At 46.7% G+C, this 25,969-nt stretch overlaps 1 long non-coding RNA gene across 2 annotated transcripts; it reads right to left on the bottom strand.

The window, feature by feature from the left end:
* Positions 1-4,462: 4,462 nt before the first annotated feature.
* LOC140629628 (uncharacterized) lies at positions 4,463-25,905 on the bottom strand. Of its 2 annotated transcripts, none has more exons than XR_012027454.1 (7): positions 25,789-25,905; positions 20,164-20,284; positions 11,551-11,615; positions 9,404-9,460; positions 8,222-8,307; positions 7,409-7,621; positions 4,463-5,913 (listed from the first exon to the last, which is right to left on the bottom strand). It is a non-coding gene; the product is annotated as an uncharacterized lncRNA (long non-coding RNA). The 2 variants fall into 2 exon arrangements; XR_012027455.1 differs by having other exon boundaries at positions 8,222-8,908.
* Between the last annotated feature and the right edge of the window lie 64 nt (positions 25,906-25,969).

Genomic DNA, 25,969 nt, shown 5'->3' on the forward strand with positions numbered 1-25,969 from the left:
CTTCCACAGTTTGGCTACTATGGACATTGCTGCTAGAAACATCAGGGTGTGGGTGTCCTGGCGTTTCATTGCACCTGTAGCTTTGGGGTCAATCCCCAGCAGTGCAATTGCTGGGTCGTAGGGCAGATCTAATTTTCACTCTTTGAGGAACCTCCACACAGTTTTCCAGAGTGGCTGCACCAGTTCACATTCCCACCAATAGTGCAGGAGGGTTCCCCTTTCTCGACATCCTCTCTAAGATTTGTAGTTTCCTGCCTTGTTAATTTTCCCCATTCTCACTGGTGTGAGGTGGTATTGCATTGTGGTTTTGATTTGTGTTTCCCTGATGGCAAGTGATGTGGAGCATTTTCTCATGTGCTTGTTGGCCATGTCTATGTCTTCCTCTGTGAGATTTCTGTTCCTGTCTCCTGCCCATTTCATGATTGGATTGTTTGTTTCTTTGCTCTTGAGTTTAAGAAGTTCTTTGTAGATCTTGGATACTAGCCCTTTATCTGATATGTCATTTGCAAATATCTTCTCCCATTCTGTAGGTTGTCTTTTAGTTTTGTTGACTGTTGGTTTTGTTGTGCAAAAGCTTATCTTGATGAAGTCCCAATAGTTCATTTTTGCTTTTGTTTCTCTTGCCTTCATGGATGAATCTTGCAAGAAGTTACTGTGACCAAGTTCAAAAAGGGTGTTGCCTGTGTTCTCCTCTAGGATTTTGAAGGAATCTTGTCTCAGATTTAGATCTTTCATCCATTTTGAGTTTGTGTCTGTGTATGGTGCAAGACAGTGGTCTAGTTTCATTCTTCTGCATGTGGATGTCCAATTTTCCCAGCACCATTTATTGAAGAGACCGTCTTTTTTCCAGTGGATACTCTTTCCTCCTTTGTCCAATATTCATTGACCATAAAGTTGAGGGTCCACTTCTGGATTCTCTATTCTGTTCCATTGATCTATGTGTCTGCTTTTCTGCCAAGACCACACTGTCTTGATGACCACAGCTTTGTAGTACAACCTGGAATCTGGCATTGTGATGCCCCCAGGCCTGGCTTTCTCTCTTAAAATTCCCCTGGATATTCAGGGACTTTTGTGATGCCACACAAATCTGAAAATAATTTGTTCCAACTCTCTGGAGAAAGTCCATGGTATTTTGATAGGGATTGCATTAAACGTGTATATTGCCCTGGGTAACATTGACATTTTCACAATATTAATTCTGCCAATCCGTGAGCATGGAATATTTTTCCATCTCTTTGTGTCTTCCTCAATTTCTTTCAGAAGTGTTCTATAGTTTTTAGAGTATAGATCCTTTACCTCTTTGGTTAGGTTTATTCCTAGGTATCTTATGCTTTTGGGTGCAATTGTAAATGGGATTGACTCCTTGATTTCTCTTTCTTCAGTCTCATTGTTGGTGTATAGAAATGCCATTGATTTCTGGGCATTGATTGTGTATCCTGTCACACTGCCAAATTGCTGTAGTTCTAGCAATCTTGGGGTGGAGGCTTTTGGGTTTTCTATGTAGAGTATCATGTCATTGGCGAAGAGGGAGAGTTTGACTTCTTCTTTGCCAATTTGAATGCCTTTCCTGTCTTTTTGTTGTCTGATTGCTGAGGCTAGGACTTCTAGGACTATGTCGAATAGCAGTGGTGAGACTGGAAACATCCCTGTCTTGTTTCTGATCTGAGGGGAATGGCTCCCAGTATTTCCCCATTGAGGATGGTATCTGCTGTGGGCTTTTCGTAGATGGCTTTTAAGATGTTGAGGATAGTTCCCTCCATCCCGACACTTTGAAGAGTTTTGATCAGGAATGGATGCTGTATTTTGTCAAATGCTTTCTCTGCATCTGAGAGGATCATATGGTTCTTGTTTTTTCTCTTGCTGATATGATGAATCACATTGATTGTGTTATGAGTGTTGAACCAGCCTTGCATCCAGGGATAAATCTCACTTGCTCATTGTAAATAATCTTCTTAATGTATTGTCGTATCCTACTGGCTAGTATCTTGTTGAGAGTTTTACATCCATGTTCATCAGGGATGTTGGTCTATAATTCTCCTTTTTGGTGGGGTCTTTGTCTGGTTTTGGAATTAAGGTGATGCTGGCCTCGCAGAACGAGTTTGGAAGTACTCCATCTCTTTCTATCTTTCTAAACAGGTTTAGTTAGAATAGGTATGGTTTCTTCTTTAACGTTTGATAGAATTCCCCAGGGAAGCCATCTGGTCCTGGACTTTTGTGTCTTGGGAGGTTTTTGATGACTGCTTCAATTTCCTCCCTGGTTATCACCTTGTTCAGGTTTTCTATTTCTTCCAGTTCCAGTTTTCGTAATTTGTGGCTTTCCAAAAACGCGTCCATTTCTTCTAAGATTGCCGAATTTATTGGCGTATAGCTGCTCATGTTTTTAAAATCGTCTGTATTTCCTTGGTGTTGGTAGTGATCTCTCCGTTCTCATTCATGATTTTATTAGAGTCTTCTCTCTCTTCTTTTTAATAAGGCTGGCTAATGGTTTATCTATCTTATTAATTTTTCAAAGAACCAACTCCTGGTTTTGTTGATCTGTTCCACAGGTCTTCTGGTCTTGATTTCATGGACTTCTGCTGGATTCTTTATTAACTCTCTTCTTCTGCTGGGTGTAGGATCTATTTGCTGTTCTTTCTCTAGCTCCTTTAGGTGCAAGGTTAGCTTTTTTATTGGAGTTCCTTCCAGTTTTTGGATGGATGCTTGTATTGCGATGTATCTCCCCCTGAGGACTGCTTTTGGTGTATCCGAAAGATTCTGAATGGTTGTATCTTCATTCTCATTAGTTTCCATGAATCTTTTAAATTCTTCCTTAATTTCCTGGTGGACCCTTTCATCTTTTAGCAGGATGGTCCTTAACCTCCATGTGTTTGAAATCCTTCCAACCTTCTTCTTCTTGTAAAGCATTATGGTCTGAAAATATGCAGGGGATGATCCTAATCTTCTGGTATCAGTTAAGACCTGATTTGTGACCCAGTATGTGGTCTATTTTGGAGAAAGTTCCATGTGCACTTGAGAAGAATGTGTATTCAGTTGCGTTTGGATGTAAAGTTCTGTAGATATCGGTGAAATGCATCTGGTCCAGTGTATCATTTCAAGCTTTTGTTTCTTTGGAGATGTTGTGCTTAGAAGACCTATCGAATGTAGAAAGCGCTACATTGAACTCACCAAGTATAAGTGTATGATTATCTAAGTTTGTCTTAACTTTGGTTTTAATTGATTGATATATTTGGCAGCTCCCACATTCGGGGCATATATATTGAGAATTGTTAAGTCCTCTTGTTGGATAGATCCGTTAAGTATGATGTAGTGTCCTCTTCATCTCTCACTACAGTCTTCAGGATATATTTTGGTTTATCTAAGGATGGCTACCCCTGCTTTCTTTTGAGGACCATTTGAATGGTAAATGGTTCTCCAACCTTTTATTTTCAGGCTGTAGGTGTCCTTATGTCTAAAATGAGTCTCTTGTAGACAGCAAGCAGATGGGTCCTGCTTTTTCATCCAGTCTGAAACCCTGCGCCTTTTGATGGGGTCATTAAGCCCATTCACATTCAGAGTTACTATTGAAAGATAGGAGTTTAGTGTCATCATGACATGTATTCAGTCCCAGTTTTTGTGGATTGTTTCCTTGGACTTCCTTTTTCTTTTACAGGGTCCCCTTTAATATGCTTGCAGAACTGGTTTGGAGGTCACATATTCTTTCAGTTTCTGCCTATCTTGGAAGCTCTTTCTCTCTCCTATTCTTATTGGGAGCCTTGCTGGATAAAGTATTTTGGCTGCAGGTTCTTCTCTTTTAGGACCCTGAATATATCCTGCCAGCCCTTTCTGGCCTGCCAGGTCTCTGTGGAGAGGTCTGCTGTTAATCTAATATTTCTCCCCATAAATTTAGAGATTTCTTGTCTCTTGCTGCTTTAAGGATCCTCTCTTTATCTTTGGAATTTGCAAGCTTCTCTATTAAATGTGCAGGTGTTGAGCGGTTTTTATTGATTTTAGGGGCGGATCTCTCTATTTCCTGGATCTGAATGCCTGTTACCGTTCTCAGATTAGGAAGTTTTCAGCTATGATTTGTTGAAATACATATTCTGGACCTCTGTCCCTTTCAGCGCCCTCTGGAACCCCAATTAAACATAAATTTGCCTTCCTCAGACTGTCATTTATTTCCCCTAATCTATCCTCATGATCTTTTGTTTTTCTTTTTCCTCAGTTTCTCTCTCTGCCACCAACTTTTCTTCTATGTCACTCACTTGTTCTTCCACCTCATTAACCCTCGTCGTTAGGACCTCTAGTAGGGGTTGCATCTCATGTAATTGATTTTTAATTTCAGCCTGATTACATCTAGATTAAGTCTCTTTAGTCCTTTATACTTTTTTCGAGAGCCACCCAGTAGCTTTATAATTGTGCTTCTGAATTGGCTCTCTGACACTGAATTGTAATCCAAATTTTGTAACTGTGGGAGAGAGGGCTGTTTCTCTTTTTTTTTTTTTTTTTTTTTTTTTTTGAGAGGGCTGTTTCTGATTCCTTCTTTGGATGTAAGTTTTTCCTTCTAGTCATTTTGCTCAGTGCAGAGCAGCCAAAAACAATTTGTATTGGGAAAAGGAGAAAAAGAGCGAAGAGAAAGAAGAATAGAAAAAGAAAAAAAAAGAAGGAAAAAAGAGAAGAAAAAAAGGGGGGAAGCAAAACAGAAAACAAGAAAACAAAAAACAAGAGGGAGTAACCTCTGATTCTGTATACTGTAAATCCCTCAACTTCCCCTGGAAATTTCCAGTGCTGCTTGGTCAATAATTTGTTTTTCCCCTGTCCGTCTAGCAGGTCTTCTGGCAGAGGGGCCTGCTGTGCTCATTCTCAGGTGTCAGCACTTGGGGGAGTTGCCCCCATGCTTGGTGCATGGCTCAGTGAAAGTTGTTTAACCTTTTTATCCTGTGAGGCCACTGTGAGCCTGTGATTATGCTCAGTGGGGGTTGTTTATCCTGGGAGGCCCCAGGAGGAACAATACTGGTGGCGGCCAGCTCTCCAGCCCTGGAGTCAGCTTCCACAGTAACTACGGAGCTCTCAGTCTGCAGGGGCCTGGATGCTCCAGGGGCGGGAGTCACCGATCTGCACAGCTCAGGGCCGCCGGGTGGCAGGAGTATTCTTGCTGTCCTGTGCCCTCCTGGCTTCTGCCTATTCGGGGGTGAGCGCCGGATCTTGGGCTGTGTCCCCGGTGCCCTGTGCTCCCGGGCCTGCGCTCTTGGAATTGCACTCCCGGCCACACAGCTCCCTTCGTGTGGAGCCTCTGCCGGAGCTGCCTCTGAGCTGCTCCCGGGGTCGCACAGCCCCCTCCACGCGGAGCCTCTTCCCCAGCCGCCTCCGAGCTGCTCTGGGTCCAGCCGGGCGCGTGCTGCAGCCCTTTAGGGAGCTCGACCACGGGGTGTGGGGTGCTCTCCTGGGGTGCAGGTCCTCTGTTAGTGTCCCAGGGAGCCTGAGGGCATCCCGACTGCTCTGGGATCCTGCTCCAACTCCCTGCGACCTCCTTTCTGTCCGAGAAGATTGGTGCAGCTCCTGCTTCTCCAGGACAGGGCTTTCCCGCCCTGGGGGCTCTCGCTGGGGCCTTAGCCCGACTCCTGGTGGGGCTCCTCTCCCTTGGATTCCTCTTATTTCTTTCTCTTTTTCCCCCATCTTTCTACCTGAAGAATGAACTCTTCTCACTATAGCATTCCAGCTGTTCCCTCTTTAAATCTCAAGTCAAATTCATCGGTTTTCAGGATGATTTGAAAGTTATCTAGGTAATTTGGTGGGGACAGGTGACTTGGCCCTACTCTTCCACCATCTTGTCCTGCCTCGATCTTGAAGTTTCTTCATTTGGGGAAGTTCTGGTGTATCCGTCGTGATGGCATATGGCTGTCCTTTTGCTTTCTCACAGTTCTCCCTATATTTATTCTGAAAAGAATAGCAGAGATTAGCCTAAAACCTGACAAGACGGTAGCAGAAATTTCAGGCAATGCATTCATCCCCTTGTGATAAAAAAAAAAAAAATCCAGCAAGTTCCAACAATTATCAGTTATAACAGCTTTCTTTTTGTCCCCTACTCGATTCACAGCAAAAATTATAATAGATTTGTTATTTGTTATTCCTAACATGATTGGATACTTAAGACAGTAGAAATTTTATTATAAGCTATGGTCTCGAAAATGCCCTAATATGATTCAAAGTTTTTATTGTCTGAATGCACACATAAAAAGCCTGAACCTCAACAGTTTTAGAAAATATATATATAGAAATTGAAAAGATTTGATTGATAACACAATGCAAAAATACTCAATGCTGACGTTGCAGCTGAATCTCGATGGCTTGGATAGCTGAGACACCAGCTGAATTAATGGCAAGTCTGAATTATGGAGTATTTTGAAAAGGAATGCAATTTTATTATTTCTGCTACATATACAATGAGTTCTAATAAATAAAACACTAAGAGCTGTCAGTCTAATCTGTAGGAGCAGAACCTCTGATTGACCAAAAGGCATGTGGATTTAGGTTCATCTTTGTGCATGTGTGTCAGACCTCTCTATACTGCCCATGGCAAGTTTTTGATGGTCAGTGGCTGAGGTTGCAAGTGGCAGAGAGCTTTGGGCCTGTTGTACTGCTGTCGGGGGCCTCTCCCTCTGCCAGTAGGGGCTGCAGATGCCTAGTAACCAGCAAAGACAGGGCCCTTTGGGGGCAAAAGGATTTTTTCTAGTGTGATGTTGCTTGGGAGGGCCCAAATGTTGCTTGGGAGTGTCCGTGTCTTCACTGTAATTTCTGGAAAACGTTACCTCAGACCTCCCTGAATGGAGAGGTCTAAGTTTGGAGGGAAATTTGACAAAGCCTTCATTTGAGGGAACGGAGGAGTGTGTGTCCATTTCTCTGGCCGCACCGTAACTGTACATGGAAAGTTAAGGACCGGGGACTTTCAGCAGCGGTGATTATGCACCTGACCCTGGTTTTCTAAACTACAGGTTCTTCTTCCCTATATGACTCTTAAAGACCTTTTTATATATTTTTAACTAGTCTACTTAAGGGGCATCCTGCTCAGACACAGTGTAAAGAGGTGTTCTTTAGCTTCTGTGAATGGATTTCAGTTGAATCTGTATTTAGGACTTCAGGATTCTAGATTAGCCAGAAAACTGTGAATAAATATCAATAAATGCCTCATAATAGGCCTCCTGTTTATTTTGTGGGAATGATTTCAGTAAGGAGGTTTCTCTGAAACTGCAATGGTGCAAATGAATTACATGAAGGGAAGATTCAAGAGTCACAAGAGCTTATGTTTCTGCAGATAAGTTTTTGTCTCCTACAAGGTTGAAGAACAATCTAGCTGGCGCCCAAAACAGAGTCACTGGAGATCAGTAATTTCTCTATAATAAAACCAGATTGGCACAAGATGTTAGAAACTCACCGGGCCAAAGAGGTCCTGCATCTTCTGGCTGTGTACAATGTACACAGGTCATGAACTTCAAAGAATCCAATTTCTTCCAGATAACCTTCTTCCTCTCCGCTGGATTGGCTGGTACTGGCTGTGCAACACCAATGCCGGTTTGGAAGGTCCTGATGGTTCATAGTCCAATGTGGTCGTCCTTGTGGTAGTAGTTTCAAAGATTTCTGTTATTGTCTGAAAATGAGACATGCAGTTCCAATGGTTATGGAAATAAAAATGGTGATGGCATGATCTAGTTGCATACGCATTATCCTGACCTCAAGTCAGACTTGCACCCTAGGGGTGCTTCAACATGTCTGAAACAGACCAAGGCGGCAGGCCATGTACTGTATACATCACGTTACAGAAATCTGAATGCTGATTGCTCAGGAGGCTGTGGAATCAAGAGGTCACTCCCTCTTCATTTGCTACAGTGCCTTAAAATTCCATTGGTAGGAAGGAACCCAAACACTTTCAGGTTGGATAAAACTCAGAAACACAATCTTTTTTTTAATTTTTATTTATTTATGATAGGCACACAGTGAGAGAGAGAGAGGCAGAGACACAGGCAGAGGGAGAAGCAGGCTCCATGCACTGGGAGCCCGACATGGGATTTGATCCTGGGTCTCCAGGATTGCGCCCTGGGCCAAAGGCAGGCGCTAAACCGCTGCGCCACCCGGGGATCCTGAAACACAATCTTCTTAAACATTTACAATCTTCTCAAATCGTTTGGGTAGAGCCAAAGCAAACTTGGCATCAGGGAACAAACAATTAAGAAGATCAAATAAAGCTCACCTTGTTGACTTCGTATTAACTCTAAATGAGTCTATGAAAAACCTGCTTGCTTTTTCCACAGGTCTTCAGGCCTCTCCCCTGCAGTCCTAGGCAAAGAATAATGAACTTTAAAGGAATGAATCACATCAGTATCACAAGTGACTACCATCCTTTTGGCTTAGTCAGTTAGTTAATGTGAACTAGAGTGCCATTTATGCTAACAAATGCTTAGGTGGACCAGGATAAGGACGGCAACATAAGGGGGTAATCATCCTTGTAACAGTCGTACACGTGCAGTAGGTGGGAAATTACGGTTTCTTATGCCAGGGTGTACAGAAGAAACTAAGGCCAAAGTTTAGGTCTGGTCCAAGGTTAAAAGTACCGTATGTAAGAAAAAATGGTAAGCAGGCAACTGGTCCATCCATGTGATGGCAGGACTTCCTTCACAGCTAGTATCATCTCTACCAAAGCAAGAGTCCTTGCATCAATTATGGAAAGGGAAGCTGAACCAACAAGGAAACCGACATCTGGGACAACTTCCCCTGGTGTCATGAGGTCGTTGCTGATGGGCTGCTTTCTGCTGCCGTTGCTGGCAAACAGGGATGGGGAGAAACTAACCGACTGGCAGCAGCTGCAAATGTTAGGTCTCATGCAGCTCCAAGCCCTGTGACAGCCATCCTCTGTGTGCCGTGCTCAAGAGAAACAGATCTATCCAGAAAGGAAGCATGAGTGAGCTTTTTCACCCTAAAAAAAGTTCCACCTTGGAATATTCACGGGAAAGGCTTTGTGCTAAAACCTCAGTAACGTTTCGTTGCACCATCGGGGGCAAAGGCAGAGATGGTACCCAACAGGTTACAGCTCTCTACGACAAAGCTGCTGGTCACCCTGCAAGTCACCCGTCCGAGGCCCTGGGATTGCGACGGGTACCACGTGCTGGCAGCCTCTGGCATTATTGCAATTAGCACCCACTGTGCCAACAGCGCCCCACGAATGGTGGGGAATGATGCCCAAGCACCCTGGGTGTGCTGGAGAGCAAGAGCAGGGACACGGCCTGTCAGGGGCAGCATTTCTCGCCGGCTCCCGCAGCTGTGGGGTGCAGACAAGGAACGGTCGCTGCCCCCTGACCCCGCGCGTGCCAGCTCAGAGCCCCGGGAGCCCGTGGCAGGTGCTGGCGGCCTCAGTGTGCACCTCAGGCAGCCTTACCTGTCTGGCCCTTACTTGCCCCGGCACCTCCTCGTATATGGCGTCCTCCACCTAGTACTGCAAACAGAGGCAGAGCGGGCGTGAGAACACAGCAGGCGGCCCTGTCCACTGCCCGCAGTTGGGGGCGCCTCCCGCGTGCCTCCCGCAGGGAGGGGCATTATCTGAGCCCAGGCGACTTGGGGTGGCTGGCGGTCCCGTGAGGGCCGCCAGCCTGGGTGGGGTGCAGGGGGAGGAAGGGGCTCCCCGGGTGCATCGTTAATGGGCGGCAATTTCCCTGGAGGCCAGGAAAACCTCTTCTGGGAGCCAGGGCCTTGTTTGCAGCGAGGCGGCAGGACGATGCGGGAGGCTGCTGTCTGCACAGGAAGGACCTCGGGTAACGCGCTGTGACCAACAAGGCGGCGGTCACAGGGCCGGGGACGAGGGCGGCACAGAGAGGAGAGCCAGAGGAACGCAGCACCCAGACCACCCTCGTCCCCAAGGCCCCCAGATGTCCCGGGGACGAGTGGCCCTCCGGGGCGAGGAGACGGAGCCCCGAGGCCGGGTATGAGGGCGGCAGGGACCGGGTGGCACAAGGTGCGGGCAGGCCAGGCCGCCACCTGCAAGGTGCCCCAGGCCCCACCCAAGGTCAGAGCCACTCTGTACTCCCGGCGTCACCGCCCGCCGCAGGAGCAGGTGCGGTCGGGTGGCCGCAGACACGGGGGGCCGCAGTCCCGGCCCCGCCACCCAGGCCCCCGGGACAGGCACGCGGGCCACTCGGCTCGCTCTCTCAGGCCACACAGTGCACCTCGTTCTATGCTTCACGTGTCCCTTCTCTGCCACCAAAGAAGACGCTCGGGGAGAGGGGAAAGCCAAGGACCAGACCTCCTGCAGCCAGGGTCCCGCCTGTCCCCCGGGTCAGCCAACTCTTTCAAGTTACTTGGCCTTTGCCCCGAGGCCACCAGCTCTAGTCCATCAGCAGGGACTCGCCCAGGGTCCCCCGTCTTGTGCTTCCCCTGCTCCCGCACCATTTCTTAACTTCGACCCCAATACCCATCTGGGTCCTTAGGCAGAGCCAGAGATGCCTGGGCTCCTGCAGGACACCGGGTTCCTCCATGACGGGCTCAGCCTTCATCACATGGGAAATAGCGTTTGGCCGCTTGGGGGCGGCTGTTTGGTGGTGAGCCACAGAGAACCCCGCCTCTGGCCATACAAAGCATTGTCAGTGACTTGAGAAGGGATGTTACATCAGAGTGAAGGATTCACGATTTTGGATTTTCTTAGCACCCAGGGAAAAGCAGTCCTTTGGTAGCTATCCAACTTTACCTTTGTGGGACTCTCACCCTTGGCAGATGAAGCTTAGAAATAAGCTGATAAAAAAGCAACAATACCCAAATGGTTGGCATTAACTTACGTGCCAAATCCCACATAGTTTTTAGAGCTATGTCCCTAATTGGTTAGTGCATCCTTGCTTCTTTTCCTTTCTGTCCAAATTTCAACTGGAGTCAAGAGTGATAGTATGATTTTATTTAGATGTCTGAGACCCCTAACAGATGTTTTTAAAGCTAGTTCCTGGTTTTGAACTCTTCCCTGACCATCTTCCCAGATTTGCCACCATTCCATTCTCTGTGACATCTTTTCTGAGGTCAGGGAGACCTTGGGTGAACACTCCCAGGCAGGGAGTCTAGCAGTTAAGCAACTGCTGGTCAGTAATAGGAACAAAATGGCGAGGATGAGATGCCGAAAAATAGCCCCTTCCATTTTTTTGGCATCTAGTTAAATCACTCAAGTCTAACACCGAGGACAACTTCCAATGACCACTGAACGCCGTTATTTTAAGAAAAACAAGGGAATTTTTTAAGTTGAAGGCTACAAAGTATTACTGGCATTACTACCAGAGGGAAGGCAATTTAATTTATAACTGTCAGCGCTTAATCGTGATTATTCTGATTTTCAGATTATTCTGATTATTTCTTTGCAATTCTAAATCCCACATAATTACAGTAAAACTGAACGTAAAATATTCCCTTCTCATGCTCTCCTAACGATGCTTTGTGAAGTTATAATAGATGATGTATTTTATTTTGCAAATGATTGATTCACCTACAGTACGGCTTTGATTGTCGCTACATAAAATACTTGGCTGTCAGAGTCCGTTTTTCTCATCTTACCTCCACCACCTCCTCATATTCTTCGTCAGCTGCCATTTTCCCTGAGTAGTAGTGGCACCTACAAACTTTTCAGGTTCCAGACAAATGAAAGATACATTAGAATCTACCCTCGGACTGAAATCAGAACATCAGAAAAAAAGAATTTAAGACGTATCCACGCTACACATCCCTAGATCTTTGTAGGCTAAATGAAAGGAGAGATCTGAGTACAGGCCTAAAGAACTCGGGCCCCAAATGCCTTTCTCTGGATTCCCTCAGCAACATGCCAGGTATGGCTACTTCTAGCTACACGATCAATTTAGTTCAAGTTGTGAAAGGAAGTGGAGGTAAGAAAGCGAGAGTTTGGATCCAGAGAAACGTTATTTAAATTGCTAAATACTTGCAGAAAAACACTTTTTTTTTTAATATTTTTTTAAATTTTTTATTTATTTATGATAGTCACATAGAGAGAGAGAGAGAGAGAGAGAGGCAGAGACACAGGCAGAGGGAGAAGCAGGCTCCATGCACTGGGAGCCTGACGTGGGATTCGATCCCGGGTCTCCAGGATCGCGCCCTGGGCCAAAGGCAGGCGCCAAACCGCTGCGCCACCCAGGGATCCCCAGAAAAACACTTTTAAGCAAAGTATTAGTTAAAGGGAGGTCAGCTCGGCTTCCAGAAGTTAGTTTTGGGCCAGCACCAGGATGCTACGAGGGTGCCGTAGGTCTCTAAAATGCTTTCCTACTTGAAATCAGACACATACAAACAATCTGTCAGTAGCTTTAAAAGAAAAATAGAAACCTCAAGGCAATGGGGTTATTCTTTTCCTAAACACCATTGGCTTGTATGGATTTTTCTCTTTTGTGTCTGTAGCCCTTCCTCAAACCTGAAAAACAAGACACGTTTACACCATTGACTGAAGCGCATCAAAGATCGTGGGCCTTGGGTCTAAGCTTCTAATTCGGGAGCTAGGGAAAGGGTCTCCCGGGGCCTCTTAGGTTGATGCCAGAGAGTGGGACGTGCTTGATAAAAGTGGATGATGACCTGGAGCAGCTGTCCCTTTCATTGCCTAAAGATATTTGCCGTGTAGACCAATACCCCACCATGGCTAGTTTTGTTAAGCTAGCGAAACCGCTGCCCCTTCTGAGGCAGATGAGGCCCAGTAGGATGGGATAAATATATAGGAAGCCAGATCTTAGAGCCCTTTTCATACTCATACATTTAGAAAAAAAAAAAAAGGCAAAAATTTTTGAGATTTTTTTCTGTTAAATGAGAAAGTCCACCGGGTCAAGCAACCAGGGGATAGTCCAGGGCCTGACTAACCTCACAGCACAGGGCAGATGCGAGTAGGGCCCGGGAGGGCGACAGGGCCACAGACTTCGCTAGTCATGTTCCCATCGCGATTTCCCCAGTTAGGATACCAAGCTTTGGAAAACACTTCAAGGGAAGCTGCAGAACGTCTCCAGCAAGAACATTACGAGAAAAAGCCACCAAGCAGCCTTCGCTGTCCTCTAGCACATCAATTTCCTCAGCAGCAAAGCCTCTCCAGACTCTCCCCTCCCGAGAGCCCCAGGCAGAGCCAGCGCGATGCCCAGTCTCCAGGTGACCACACGGCCGCGGCAGCCAATCAGACCCTGAGTCGCTCGAATTTCAGAAGCTAAATATACTGAGTGATCCCCTGAAAAGCAGCTGTTCATCAATTCCAGTAAAGGATAAAGGGTAACAGACTGCTTGCTTAGAACTACTCAAACGTAATGGAATTGCACTTAACTTCCAGCATACGGGCTTCCAGTTTAGGTTTCATCTCTCATTTCCTGCAACCCTGTTTAATACCACATTCGTGCAAAAGAATCTAGGATAAAATAAGCATGTCTTTGAGGGGCTGTGACCCTTCTGTAGCTGCTTTCCTAAGGTCACTTGCCTCATTTTCATGGAGGTAAACCTATTCCCTCTTGTACAGCTCCCCAGGTGAGCTACAGGTAAGTTACAGGTGCAAGAAAGGAATAAAATCCATGAAACCTCAAGTTGGCAAAACCAATGTCTAAAATCATGAACAAAAGAAATGACAGTGGGAAATGGTTGATGTGACCCTAGATAAGCTGGCCACAGAGCGTAATTAGAGAGAATAGGCTCCATCCTTTTTCTGTTACTAAGCCAAAAAGGGATGCGGAGACCTTACTGATTATCTTCTCCCTCCCTGGGTAAGGCTGCCTGCTAGCAATACCGAGCCGCTTTCCTAGGTAAGCCAGCTTCTGATTTACAATTCAGCCAGGTGGCTTCTAGAGGCAGAGTGTGAACACAAGCACAAAAGCGTTCAATTTTCAAACAGCAGAAGCAGATACAATCTAAATCAGTCAATTACTAGGAGAAGATAATGCCCTATTAGGTAAGTCTGAGTGTATGACACTGAGTTGACAAAATTGACCAGCAATTTTCCATCTGAAGACAATTTTCACTGACTTGGTCTCTCTCTAAACCTCTGTACTAAAGCAAAACCCCTTTTGGTCACTGGTTTCTTGACATGGGTTTAAAATTAAACATGTTCTTTTTTTAGCTAAACGTTAGGAAGCATTGCCACATTTCAAACATATGTACCTCTCCGCCTTCTGTGATTCAGACGGTGGTAAATAAAATTGAACAGGACTTTTAACCATCTAAACCAATTAAACCTTGTTCACTTCCTATGTTCTCACAGGTTTTATGACCAAGGGATATGTGTGTAATAGGACACCATTCCATTGGCAGATGTAAACTAGAACTGACTTACTCTTCATTATGTTTTAAAAGATGGTGTTAAATCGGAAAAGAATTCAGGCCCATTTTCTATGACACATAGGATAAAACCATATAAAGTAGAAAAATAAGCATAGACACTCGAATGCTAACCTGGAACTCTGTCTCCTAGGCATGAAAGAGCCAGTCTATATTTCTGTCCTATGTATGACCTTTCCCGTGGAAAAAGAATAAATGATCCCTGATCTATTGATGGGCTCTTATCACACGCCTTGCACGTAGTAAGTGCTCCATAAACATTAGCTATTATTATTTTTATTATCATATTTAATAGTTATTTTATTTGATATATATTCTAGCTAATAATCAATATTATTAGCAATAATTATAATCACCATTTTAAAATATTTCATTTATTCATTTCAGAAAAAGAGGGTGAGCAAGGGAAGGGCAGAGGCAGAGGGAGAAGCAGGCTCCTGGATGAGCACTAAGGCCAAGGCACACCTAAGCCGAAGGCAGACGCTGAACCCACTGAGCCACTCAGGCGTCCCTTATTATTAGCGTTTTACGACATTTTATTGGAATCTTCATGCTTTACTCTGTATTAAACTGAAATATTGTGACACTTCTGAAATCAGACAGTAGTTTGTCCAGGAATTTATGAACCAACAGGAGTTTGACGATAAGCCTACACAATTGACAAGAGCAAGGCAGGGTGAAGTTAGGTGCCAGGAGCAGAGTTTCAGACAACGTGTCCCTAAATGTCAGACAACAGAAGTATCCTGTCTGGGGACCAGAGTAGACCTGATGCACAAGATGGCACTGTAACAGAGCTTTTGTCTTTGCAGTTTCCTCTTCTTTTTTAAGGTTTATTTATTTGGGGGGGGGGGGGAGAGAGAATGAGAGCACACGAGAAGGAGACCCAGAGGCAGAGAATCTCATGCAGACTAGACTCCGTGCTGAGCGTGGAGCCCATCTCACAGCCCTGAGAGCAGGACCTGAGCTGAAATCAAGAGTCAGAGGCTGACCTGACCAAGCCACCCAGGTGCACCTGCTTTTGCAGTTCATTCTCTTCTATTTATAATTTTAATCAAATCATACCTACATATCATTAAGAATCAAATAGTTTTTGTGAGGCTTGTTCCTAAATTGATGCTCCCTGTTCCCACCATTCCTCTACTTTCTCCCTCCACACAGACCATCGTTTTAACTTTTTTAGTTGAACCTTTCATGATTTGTCTGTACACATTTAACAAAATGTCTCTGTAACTTTTTCCTGATATTTCTGATATCTCACAGGCATTATCTGTTAACTTCCCACCTTGGAATGTGAGGCTTTACAGCTCTTCCCTACGAACCCCCACTCTTACCAGACATACGCCTCATCTCAGCCCAGCTTCCTCCCCAGAAAGTCCTTTCTATTTGTGGAACTCAGAATTCAATGCTTATGATTAGCAAAGGCTATTCACAGAGGAACCCCATACACTATGATTATTTTTCTTTTCCTGCACAAGTTTGTTTTTCTGCAAATTGGGATTTCTCTCCTTCTCTTTCTCTCTTTTCCCTTGGCTCCATTCTTCTAGGCAAGCAATCCTCAACAGAACTTTCTGCAACGACAAGAACATTCCATACCAGCGCCATCCACCACGGAAGCCACCAGCCACGAGTGACTACTGAACATTCAAAATGTGACTGCAGAACTGAGTTGTTCTACTTTTTATTTAATCTAAACCTAAACAGCCACATGTGGCTGGTGGTGGTGGCACTGAACAGCGCAATTCCAGAGACGGATCACAACTATCTCATACTTTGTATCTGACTCTGCTCTCAGGGTTTTCAGTGACCTCAGGCAGCAAGCACGGCATCACTGTACCCACCTCATCCTTGATCTCAAGGAGCCTTCTGTTCCGTGGGCCCTCGTTTCCTCTGTAGCTGATGCTCGGCTCTCATCTTGGTCCCCCCCTTCACTGTCATTCTGGGGGATTGTGTAGATGATAATATAAAAAATCCCATTTCTTTAACTAATGTTTATTGAGCATGTTCAACGTACCAAGGACTAGTCTCGGTGCTTCCTTCCCACAGCATCACTAGTTGACCAAGCAAGATATATGTTCCACTTCTTGCTTGTTAACAAAACCACATTTTAGTTTGGCACAAAAATATCTTCATTTAAAAGATATGCTCCTCCTCAAATCCCAAGAGTTAGGAGTAAACTATGTCACAGTTTTGCCAGTAAGGTTGAAGTGTCATTCTAGAGATTAGGCTTCTAGGAAAGGTACAAGTTTACTGATGTGTAGGTCCAATCCAGCTGGCATGTACGGTTCTCCTCTTGCCATTCTTCCCTTCTCTATGCCTAGAACCCAGGTGTAATGTCTGGGACACAGCAGCCATCTTGAGACTATGAGGATAAGTTGTACATTAAGAATGGTAAAGCCAGAAGGAGACTTAGCCTTTAATGACTTCCTTAGTTCTTAGATTTTGTGATAATTTTATAGCTTAATACGTTTTGTATATCTGTATTTTATAGATGATTATATTCTGATTACTTTAAATGACCCTACATTTTACATATTATTTTTTCTATTTTGCAGTTTACCAAATCCTAATAAAATGTATTACTTTTTCATGCTTATTGATCCTTTGCAACTTTCACTCTGTGTATTGCCTGCCCTTCCACATCTCTTTTACATTGATTTGTAGGCATTCTTCATATACTATGGGTGTCTTGTAGACGTTGTGAATATTTTCTCCAAGTTGTTTGTTGTATCTGCGGCCATAGAGATGTTTTAAATGTATTTGCAGTCAACTTTGGCGATCCCTTCTTTCCAGTTTTGACACTCCCTGTTGAATGAATTGAATTTGGAATTTGAATTTGAAATATTACTTTTAGCAACCCATTGAAATAGCATGTATGTTCGTCTAGTGGCTTTCATGGTTTTTTTTCTTTTTTCTTTTTTTTTTTTTTTACTTTCTGGGTTTTTTATTCTTTACTTTGATTATGAGGTATAATAAACAGACAACTATCTAAATCTTATGTGTACAGTTTAGCAAATGATGGTAAAAAAAGCATCCATATAATGACCACTCAGGTACAAAAAGGTCATTTTTATCCTGACCTTGATGGTATTTATTTCCTTGCTTTTATTTTTAGTTTTACCATGGCCTGAAGCATTGCTAAACAGTATCGTTTAGTTTTGTCTGTTTTTAAATTTTATATAATATTCATGCTATATGCAATTTTGTAACTTCACTTTTTACTTACTATCATGTTTGTTGATTGTTATTATTTTGTTGTTGTTGTTGTTATTATTGTACAATATTCCATTGTATGACTACACTTCCGTTTTACCCATTCTACTGTTGAGGCAGAATGGAGTATTTCCAGCTTTTGTCATTTAAGAACAAGATGAGATGAACATTCTCGCATGTTGATTCTGGTAATCATAAACAATTAAATGATGAGACCATGTAAGTAAGTAAGGAGTATGCTCATCTTCAACTTTAATAAAACATGCTACCTGCTTCCCAATATTGGTATCAATTTATATTCTCAGCAGTTGTGTGTCCTCCTAACTTTGCTACCACTTGAGATAAAGCTTTCTAAACTTTGTTCATCTTGTAGGTGTGTAACGGTATCATCTTGTGGTTTTAATTTGCAATTTTGTGACTTGCTAGTAAAGTTGAACTCCTTTTCATATGTTTATTAGATATTTGCGTATTCTATTGTTTTTTGAGAAGTGTCTGTTTAATTCTGTTGCCTATTTTTCTGTTAAGTCGCTGGCCTTTTGCTCACTCATCTATAAATCCTCTTTTTCTGGATAATAATCCTTTGATAGTTAATGTGTGTTGTAAATATCCTCACCCTGTCTTTTTATTATTTTCGTACTGGCATTTGATGAACAGTTGTTCTTAATTGTCATGTAGTCAACTTCATCAAGGTTCTCCTTTGTGACTAGGAGAGTAAAAATCCTTCTACCACAAGGTCATGAAGATATATATATATAAACACACATATATGATATATCATATATAAACTTCACATATGATATATTTATATCATATATAAACTTCTAAAAAACTTGGGACTTTTATCCTTCACATATAGTCCTTAATTTACCTGGAAATTATTATGTTCTTGGATATGATATAAACGAGAGTTTTATTTTATTTTTTTGCATGTGGATAGCCAATTTTGCCAGAATCTTTTACTAAAAAAAATCCATTATAGCTCTTTAGTATGTTTTGATATCTGTAGGGTAAGCAGTCCTCACTCATCTAAGATTCACTTGGCTATTTATACTTCCTTACTTTTAGAAGTACTAAGAAATAGCTTATCAAGTTTCATGAAAATTATCCTTGAGTTTTTTAGGATTGCATTGAATTCATGGATTTATTTTGTAAGAATTGACACTTTCACACTTTAATCTTCCCATCCGGATCCTAGTTTACATCCATCAGCAAAGTTTTCTGTTTTCTTTATATAGATCTTGCACATTAAGCGGGACAAGTGAATTCATAGGTATATTAAACATTCATTTTCACGGTACACAAGATTTTGTATAGAACTTCCTTTTTTTATACTAAATTTATTTTTTATTGGTGTTCATTACCCAACATACAGAATAACACCCAGTGCTCATCCCGACAAGTGCCCCCCTCAGTGCCCGTCACCCATTCACCTCCTCCCCTTCCACCACCCCTAGTTCATTTCCCAGAGTTAGGAGTCTTCACGTTCTGTCTCCCTTTCTGATATTTCCTACCCATTTTCTCCCTTCCCTTCTATCCCCTTTCACTATTACTTATATTCCCCAAAGAAGATGTGGTTTATGTATCCAATGGAATATTCCTCAGCCATAAGAAATGACAAATACCCATCATTTGCTTCAACATGTATGGAACTGGAGGGTATAATGCTGAGTGAAATAAGTCAATCATTCCTTTGTATAGAATTTCTAATAGTACTTATCAAGTTTCTTTTTTTGTTATTATTGATTTACCTTTGGTATTATAAACTTTTTCATGGGGATCCCTGGCTGGCGCAGCAGTTTAGCGCCTGCCCTTGGCCCAGGGCGCGATCCTGGAGACCCGGGATCGAATCCCACGTCGGGCTCCCGGTGCATGGAGTCTGCTTCTCCCTCTGCCTGTGTCTCTGCCTCTCTCTCTCTGTGACTATCATAAAAAAAAAATTATTAACTAAACTTTTTCATGAAATTCATTAGGATTTTGAGAAAGGTGAATATAAAAGTGGGTGCTCAGTCAGCCATCTTGAACCCCAAGCACGGACACAGCATTTGGAGCAAATTTTGGACAGGACTTGAAGAGCTGGAAATGACAGGACGAAGAGCATTCCAGGATTATAGACAGGACGAGCAATCACATAAAGGGGGGAAAGTTTGTGGCATATGTGGGGAATGAAGATTGATGTGGTTTAGGTCAAGAAAGGTATATGTGGAGATATAATGGAGGACTACAGAGTAGAAGCTCTGCTGTGGAGGACCCTGAATGCCTAGCTAAGCGGGACACAGTGATACAGACTGGCATTTCAAATTGCTCCTCTCTTCATATGGTGTAGAGCTGTCAGTCACACATTAGCAGAGCAGAAATACATCACAAATGTACATCATACAGCATACAGAGTTAAACATATTCAATGTGGGACATGCAGATCCAGTAACACAGCAGGATATAGAGATACGAATAAGAGCTTTCTCAAATTATCAAAACACCCAGGTGCTATCTGCTTTCCAAAATCTATATTGAACAGAGTAAGTTTCACCTGGGTTGCACACTCGTCTTTGGAAATACTTCCTCTAAATACGATCTCTTCCTACTGATGTTGCCTAAAGTCAGACGCCACGAAAAACACATAAACATGAAAGAGGGAGATTTAAAATGTTAAATTACCTGTGACCCATTTGCCTGATTTCTTGTAGGACTCAGAGGCTTGTTTTCTGTGTGAGCTCTTCTTTACGTTTTATTGCAGAAGAGTCCTGACTTTGAGGCAACATGTCTCTCAATCTCTGCCCTGGAATGAGAACAGGCAAGGATGTTTTGTGTGTTTGGCTTCTAGTCTCCCCTCTCCGCAACCCGATCTAAAATTGTTCTTTGAACCCCACTATGCCTGGGATGCCTGAGTGGTTCAGCGGTTGAGCGCGCCTGCCTTGGGCTAAGGGCGTGATCCCGGGATCCGGGATCGAGTCCCACATCGGGCTCCCTGCACGGAGCCTGCTTCTCTCTCTGCCCGTGTCTCTGCCTCTCTCTGTGTGTCTCTCGTGAATAAATAAAAATCATTTCAAAAAATGAACCCACTATGCCAGTTATTGAATGGCTATGCAAATAAATTATCAGCATCTACAACTTATTGCCCATCGCCAGTGGTACTTCACAAATGAATGTGGCCTCAAAACTACCCACCATTTGCTTCGACGTGGATGGAACTGGAGGATATTATGCAGAATGAAATAAGTCAGAGAAGGACAAACATTATATGGTCTCATTCATTTGGGGAATATAAATAACAGTGAAAGGAGAAAAAATAAGGGGGAAATAGCAAAAAGGGAGACAGAACATGGAAGACTCCTAACTCCGGGAAACGAACTAGGGGTGGTGGAAGGGGAGGAGGGTGGGGGGTGGGGGTGAATGGGTGGCGGGCACTGAGGGGGTCAGTTGACGGGATGGGCACTGGGTGTTACTCTGTATGTTGGCAAATTGAACACCAATAAAAAATAAGTTTATTATTAAAAAAATAAAAAATATAAAAACCCTTACGTGTGATTTCTTGACTGGTCACATCTATACCGACACGCCCAGGAGTTTAACAAGCAGCAGAGACCTTTGGTTTCTGTGCCATTGTGGTTAACCCCCCATGGTGGTGACAGAGCAACATTCCAAGGGATCTCAAAAAGGAATCCAGGGCTGCAGAGACTGGGAGGGCCTGGGAGCGGAATGCAAATGCACCTGAGGTGCCCAGGAGGCTGGACCTTCAGGAAGAGGACAGGGCGACCTCAGTCAGGGTATTCCGGGCAACTGAACAGGAGACCCTGCAAGAGGCTCTGGCGATGCATCAGCCTCCAGGGCACATCCCGCCCAGAACCCGGCCCTCTTCGCGGTTTGTGACTGGCTCCTACTTTCTGGAACCAGCAGAGAATGTTCCTCCAGAACGGGGACAACTAAACAACCGTCCTACATGCAGGGAATGGTCAGAGAAGAGGAACGTGGACATGTTCCCTGAGCATCCTCAGAAAAGCCAGAGGAGCCCCCGTCCCGCTCCCTCCAGCTCGGTTCACCTCGAGAACTGTTTGTGCAGTTGCACAAGGAGGAAGTGAGCGCAGACTCATAGGCAGGTGCCCCCCCTCCCAACCGCGCACCCGCCCAGGACACAGTCCAGCCACAGCCCCCCGAGCTGCAGCTCAGGACTCAGGGGCTGCCCCGGCAGCTGCCGCCCGGAGCGCCAGAGACCACGCAGCCTCCGTCTGCACACCCGACGGTCCCTGCACCCTGCTTGGCTGCACCTGCTGCCCTGCACACCTGAAGCGTGCCCGCCGCGCCATCGTGGCACCTCCCCTTCCCCGAAGGAGCTGCCTGCACTTAGAGCACCTCCACTGAGGTCCCTCCCCGCTCTCTGGGCTGGGCTCTACATATCCCATGGCCCTTCCCCAACAGGAGGAAGGGAAGTCCCCAGAAACAGGTGGCACTGCAGAGGGGGCGTGGCTCTGAAGGCAAGCCTCCCCTGCACCTGCCTAGGTCTCAGGAGGGCACCCCACCGGGAAGTCACTGCACCGCGGACCCGACTCGCTGCCGCCCTTTGGCGCACCTGCAGTCCTGCGTCCCAGCTGCTGTGTCTACCTCCCTCCTAGGACTTGGGTCAACACGAGAAAGCACACTGCCCCTCTAGGGCCGTGGTTCTCAAAGTGTGATCCCAGGACCAGCAGCATTAGGATCACCCAGGAACTTGCTAGAAACGTGGACGTGGAGTCTTGCTCCAGCCTCTGGAATCAGACATTGCTGGGTAGGGACCTAACCTCCCTATTTTCATAGGCCCTCCAAGTATCCCACAAGATTCGAGAAGGCCAAAGTTGGAGAACTACCCTTGCAGGAGGTCTGTCCTGGCACCCGACCTCCCTCGTGGCTGTGACAATGTCCTGCTCCCGCTTCCACTAGGCGCCCACATCTACTCAGTGCCTGAGACCGCCAGCGCTCCCCGGTAGACCTCTCCTCTCCCCTGGCGGCTTCTCTTCTCCATGGCTTCCACTGCTCACCAGCTGGTCAACGCAGCCTCCCCGCAGGCCCCCCCACCTCCTCTCCATCTGCCACCAGGTTTGCGTGTGTCAAATGCACATCCCTAGCGCTTCAATTCCTCAGGGTCTCAGTGGCCCCTCCAGGGCCCATCTTTGAAGGCACCGTGGGTACGAGGGGACGAGGCTGGAAGGCAACGTCAACCTTGGCCAGGCTCTCTGGCCCACAGGCAGGACTCTGTTCAGGAGGAGAATGGGGAGGGGCCGGAGCTAGGTCTTTCTCTGCCTCTGTAGTCTTCCTCAGGGAAGGTCTTACCCCCTCGCGGCCCTGGGGCCCCGTCACGCCTTGTGGCTCTAGCCCTTTCTGCACTATTCTCTTTGGCTCCAGGATTTCTCCGGAGATAAATTTGCCCTCTGCGAACTGGAGATAAATGCTTGCACATTTCTCTATCACACAGGGCTGGTGGAGCCTGAAATGAGAACACTCTCTTTTTTTATTTAGTTCACGTGTTTAGTTAAGTAACCTGTACACCTGGTGTGGGGCTCAAACTCACAACTCCAAGGTCAAGAGTCCCGTGCTCATCCGTCTGAACCAGACAGGTGCCCCTCGAATGAGAAAATACTTTAAGAAGCTTTGAAAACTATTTTGTGGCACAGGTTACTTTGCCGATTGGTGACACCAAATGTCCCACCCTGTTTATGCCATTGCACGACGTCGCCAACCCTGCTACAACGTTTTCTAAAAATCTTTTTTTTTTCTTAAGCTTTTACGTATCTGACATCGAGCCAGCGAGCGCAAGATGTTCCTGATTCAGTTACATCCCCAGCCTCCGTTAGGCCCAGGCTCCCTTAGTCTACGGACCGGACCGGACCGCAGGGTGGGTTTGCCTGTAACAGGACACCAGAGCCCCTCGGGATTTGCCGGCGGGTCCAACGCCACCCCAGCCTCCCACTAATTAACTACACCCTCGGCTTAGTGAGGATGGAGAGGCGGCAAGTGCCTGATGGGGGGGGGTAACCACGGGCCTGGACATGTGCCCCCCACCCCCAGCCCTGAGCACACACGCGGCCCTTGGGTCTTTTTAAAAGTAAGTCACAGGGCAGCCCGGGTGGCTCAGTGGTTTAGTGCTGCCTTCATCCCAGGGCGTGGTCCTGGAGACCTGGGATCGAGTCCCACATCGGGCTCCCTGCATGGAGCTTGCTTCTGCCTCTGTCCGTGTCTCTGCCTCTCTCTCTCTCTCTCTCTCTCTCGGGTCTCTCATGAGTAAATGAATAAAATCTTAAAAAAAAAGAAGTCAGTCACAGACTGTTGGCTGCCTCACTGCTTTGCCTGCGAAACAACTCGTTAAAATTAAAAATGAGTGTGACTTCATGTTTGGCACACATCCCGGGGACAGTGTCCACTGTACGTGGGTTTGCTCCTCTCCAACCATTAAGCACACTTACATGTGCGTGAGTGTGTGTATTCATTTCTGGTGTTGCTGTCAACACCATTGGATGTGACACGTTCTGACTTTTAACGTGACGCTAAGGCGATGATCATTTGGTTGGATTATTTTTATTTTTATTTTTTTTATGATAGTCACATCACAGAGCGAGAGAGAGAGGCAGAGACACAGGCAGAGGGAGAAGCAGGCTCCACGCACCGGGAGCTCGACGTGGGATTCGATCCCGGGTCTCCAGGATCGCGCCCTGGGCCAAAGGCAGGGGCTAAACCGCTGCGCCACCCAGGGATCCCGATCATTTGGATGGAAATAATCACGTTGTCATCCAATATGTCCGTCACATTAAGAGGAACTTAATAAGAAAAGGAAAACCACGGTGATTCTTCAGATCGTTAAAGGTCATGTGTTTTCAATGCTGGACATTTAAAATTCCTCCGAATGTATTACTTCAAAGATATCCCATTTTTACCTCGCTCAAAAAAAAGCTGTGTTTTGTTACTTGCCCTTAGCTGCAAATCGAGTTATTTGTAACGGAACCGTGGTGCCTTGACATTGGGACCATCCAGTCCACCTGAAGAGCTGCCCAGAGCATCAGTCGGGAAGAGGGAGGCCTATGTGCTCACCATCTGTTTCCCACACTGCCTGAGGGAAGATCCAGAAAATCCCAGCACTCGGGGCGGTGACCTGCAGGTCGGACGCCAAAAGGAAAAGCAGCTCCTGCCACCGCCTGAACTGCCCGCAGCGCGATCACCACGCCTCAAGCTCAATGGTCGAGGCACGATGGGGCTCCGGGTTCTGGCTCAGGTCACCGTGTCAGGGTTGAGCGGGCCCCACAGGGCCTGGCATCCCCGACGGGCGCCCCTTGGGCTCTGCTTTAGGCGCCGTCCCTGCCCGCCCGCTGCTCGCACGCTCGCTCGCTCGCTCGCTCGGCAATAAAGGAATCCTTCAGAAACAACAACGAGGGGCATGTTACCTAAAGTCAACTATACGCATAGACGCGAAAGGAACACTTTTCTGTTCAACATTTGAAACAACTTTGTGGACGCGGGGTGCGGGCGGTGGAGCGTCTTGCTCCGGCCCAGGGCGTGACCGTGACCCCGGGGTCCCAGATCGAGTCCCAGACGGGCTCCCTGCGAGGAGCCGCCTTGTCCCGCTGCCTGTGTCTCTGCCCCTCTCTCCCTGTGTCTCTCACGATTGAGCAAATAAAACCTGAAAGAAACCGTGTAAGAGGCAACAATGTCCGCATGACGCAGAGCACGAGAAACCACTTGCGGACGGACGACGTACCCGGGAGCCGGGAGGCCCCGGGGGCGGGGGCTGCACCTGCGGCTGCGGGCCTGAGCCTGCCCTCGGCGCCTTCCCGCCTCACGTCGCGGCCGGGACCGCCGGGCGCCAAGGCCTCGAGGCCCCGACTCGCTCGCAGACTCGGCAGGTGGCCGCGCGGTGCGGAGGGCTCCGGGGACTCGCGGCCGCCCCCCCCGCCCCCTCGCGGTCGCCCCGCCCCCCACGGCCCCCCTCGCGGTCGCCCCGCCCCCGACGGCCCCCCTCGCGGTCGCCCCGCCCCCCACAGCCCCCCTCGCGGTCGCCCCGCCCCCCACGGCCCCCCTCGCGGTCGCCCCGCCCCCGACGGCCCCCCTCGCGGTCGCCCCGCCCCCCACGGTGCCCCCCTCGCGGTCGCCCCGCCCCCCACGGTGCCCCCCACGGGCCCCCCCCGCCCCCCTCACGCCCCGACCCGGCCTCCACCCCGGGGCATGTGTGCGGGGGTCTCTGGGGCGGACCCCGAGCTTCGTGCAGCCGCAGCCGCGCGCACCGCCGCCCCGGGGGTTCGGGTTGGCCCGGCCTCGGCTTACCCCTCAGGGGACGACTGCGTGTCCCGCGCCGGCTTCGGCGACCCGTCGGGGTAGTGGGGCCTCCCCGGAGAGCCTCTGCGCCTCCGCGGGCGCCTTCCCGAAGCTTCTGCCGTCGCCGCCCACCGCGCACGCGGCTCCGGGTCCGGCGCGGGCTTCCGGCTTCCGGCTTCCGGGCGCGTCC

Source organism: Canis lupus, assembly GCF_048164855.1.
Source record: "Canis lupus baileyi chromosome 27 unlocalized genomic scaffold, mCanLup2.hap1 SUPER_27_unloc_1, whole genome shotgun sequence".
Taxonomy (NCBI): Eukaryota; Metazoa; Chordata; class Mammalia; order Carnivora; family Canidae; genus Canis; species Canis lupus.